Raw genomic sequence first — 3,423 nt, forward strand, 5'->3', positions numbered from 1 at the left:
TCTGATTTATTCTTAAAAATAAAGCTTGTTGGGGCGCCTGGGTGGCTCAGATGGTTAAGCGTCTGCCTTCGGCTCAGGTCATGATCTCAGGGTCCTGGGATCGAGTCCCGCATCGGGCTCCCTGCTCCTTGGGAGCCTGCTTCTCCCTCTGCCTCTCTCTCTCTCATGAATAAATAAATCTTTAAAAAAAAAAATAAAGCTTGTTGCCACTAAAGGAGGTACATTCTGGAGCCACCCAGGCGCCCCTTGGTCGTAGATTTCTGATGTTAAAAATGACCATGTTGCCCCTTGGTCGTAGATTTCTGATGTTAAAAATGACCATTGCAGGGACGCCTGGGTGGCTCAATCGGTTAAGCATCTGCCTTTGGCTCAGGTCATGATCCCAGGGTCCTGGGATGGAGTCCCTCATTGGACTCCCTGCTCCGCGGGGAGCCTGCTTCTCCCTCTGCCCCTCCCCTTCCACTCCTGCTCACGCTCTCTCTTTCTCTCTCTCAAAAATAAATAAAATCTAAAAAAAAGTGACCATTGCAGATCCCCACTTGAAACCACACAGCCAAGGAGCCACATGAGTTTAAGGGAGTGAGTGGAAAGCCTGCCATTCATTGAGAAATCCCCATCCATTTTATGGGCACAGATCAATTTAGTGTATTTGTCTTTTTTTTTTTTTTAAGATTTTATTTGTTTATTTGACAGAGACACAGCAAGAGAGGGAACACAAGCAGGGGGAGTGGGAGAGGGAGAAGCAGGCTTCCCGTGGAGCAGGGAGCCCAGAGTGGGGCTTGACGCTGGGCTCGATCCCAGGACCCTGGGATCATGACCTGAGCCGAAGGCAGACGCTTAACGACTGAGCCACCCAGGTGTCCCAAGTGTATTTGTCTTTTTAGAAATAACTGATAAGACCTGCTTAACTACCTTTAAACGTTATGAGTAGGCTAAAAGATATTCTTCAGTAAACGCTAATAAGTACACTTTTAAAAACGTAATTCCACCTTAGAGTCAGTTGAAGGGAAGCACCTAAGAGTCAATGAAGTGGGAAGACCCAGACTCAGGCAAAGAGAAACCAGAAGTGCCCCCTCCCGCCTCCAGCTAGAAGCTGGAGGCAAATCCCAGAGGAACCCAGTTGTGGAGACAAAGGGAGAGAGAGCCTTGGAAGGAGGGTCGCTTTTGGGGTCAGCCATGCTTGCCACACCTAACCCTCTCGTGGGCTGTGATTTTCAAGGACTACATGTTCAAAGCCACTTCTACCCCTCTGTAGATACGTGACTACAGAGTATCTGTGTGGAAAACACGGAGCTTAGTGCCTGGCACAATGAAGGAATTGTTATTCCACTTGAAGCTAGAAAGGACATTAAGCATGCTGTCCCTAGCCCAACCACCTCACTTACAAAATTTTTATTGCAGTATAATAAACATACAGGAAACTGAAAATATCAGATGTGTACAGCTTGGTGCATTTTTGCGAACAGAATACACCTTTATAGGGGCGCCTGGCTGGCTCAGTTGGTAGAGCGTGCGACTCTTGATCTCAGGGTTGTAGGTTGAAGCCCTGCTTTGGGTGTAGAGATTACTTAAAAATAAAATCTTAAAAAAAATATACACCTTTATAATCAGCACCCAGATCAAGAAACAGAACATGATGAGCATCTCAGAGGCCCCTTGTGTCCCCTTCCAATAATTACCTCCCCCAGCGTAACCGCTATCCTGACATCTAACAGCATTGATGAGTCGTGCCTGGTTTTCTTTTCTTCTGATTATAAAAATGGAATCCTACAGTATGTACTCTTTTGTGCCTGGATGTCTTTGCTCAACATTATTTATGAGTTTCATCCATGTTGTGGTATATGGTTGTAGATGATTCATTCCTCCTGCTGTTGGCATAGTATTGTATATACAACTTATTTATCCATTCTACTGTTGGTGGGTAATCAAATACTCTTTCATTGTTTTGATTACCGTCTTACACACTTCTTTTGTTAACTATATCTTCATACTTTCATTTGTAATATATCCAGCAGGGGGGTTCCTGGGTGTTCATATGCCTAGCTTTAGTAGATACAGCCAATCAGTTTTCCAGTGTGGTTCTAACAGTTTACATTCCCACCTGCAAGGAAGGGGAGTCCCAGGTGTTCCACATGGGAATGACCACCTTTGTCATTCGATGATTTTGGAAGGTATGTAGTCACGTCACACTCTGGTTTTAAATTTCATTTCCCAACGGGTTATGATGTTACTATCTCTCTAGATGCCTGTTGGCCACTGGGGATCTGTTTTGGTGAAGTGCCTAGTTCATATCTGCCCACTGGTGAAATAAATTGAGTCTTAGAGAGGAGGTGACTTACTCAAGGTCGTCCGGGTTACCTAAGAAACTGAGATGCAGTGAGGTTATGTGACTTACCCAAGGTCACACAGAGAGTAAGAGAAGAGCAGAACCTGAAAGCTGGGCCTAATAACTCCAGGATGATTTAAAAAAAATTTTTTTTTTAACTGGGAATATTCACAGGGTCTCAAATATCACCCCATAAATTACTTTATTAATTACAAATGAAAATGGAGTTTCTCTACAATGGTAACATTGAGGATATCACCTTGACCTTCACCAAATGAGACAAATTGATATCAGATCCCTCCTGGTGTAATCAGGATGATTTAAATTGTACATCGGGCCACCAATCATATAAAATATTTGGTAAGTTTTTTTTTTTTTTTTTTAAATGATCTGACAGCTGTTTGGGCATTTTGTAATACTTACACAGGTAAGTGTCAGTATTAGAAAGAATAGGTATTCCATTGCTCCTCCTTCCTCTGTCCCCTGCCTCTTCCTGCCACAGACCTGTATGGAGCACCCATTCTGTGCCAACTGTTTTGGATGGTGGGAATTTATTGATTTATTGAGTTCCCAGGCACAGAGTAGATTACAGTCTGTGTATTCCTATCTTTTCTGCAACCATGGTGGTTTGTGGAGCCAAAAAGAGGACCACCCTTTATTTCCTCTCTACCACTTACTAGCTCTGCAATCTGATGTGAGTTTCCGCAAGTTTTCTGAGCCTAAGAGGCACATAATACGCTCTCAGTAAATGTTAAAGTTCTTCCTGCCAATGTATAAATTGGCTTATGCAGGTAACCGACTGAGCCAGCCAGGCACCCTGGGGATTAGGTTTTAAATAAACACTCTTCTGGGCAGCAGCTGATCACCAACACTCATCGTTTGCGAGACTTAACCTGGCCAAGAACACTGGGGGCGGGAGAGGACAGTAGACAGTCCACACAAAAGAGCTGAGTGGACGATCTTAGAAAATTACTTATTTTACAAAATCGATTCCCTTCTTGTGAGCCATTTTCTCCTGTGTATAGTCAATACATTTACAAAATGTTCTTGCTTCTGAATAACTGGCAGATCCTGAGGCAGAAGCGGCCGGTCTGGGG

Source organism: Leptonychotes weddellii, chromosome 6 (genome assembly GCF_054177405.1).
Source record: "Leptonychotes weddellii isolate Sample4059 chromosome 6, ASM5417740v2, whole genome shotgun sequence".
Classification (NCBI taxonomy): Eukaryota; Metazoa; Chordata; class Mammalia; order Carnivora; family Phocidae; genus Leptonychotes; species Leptonychotes weddellii.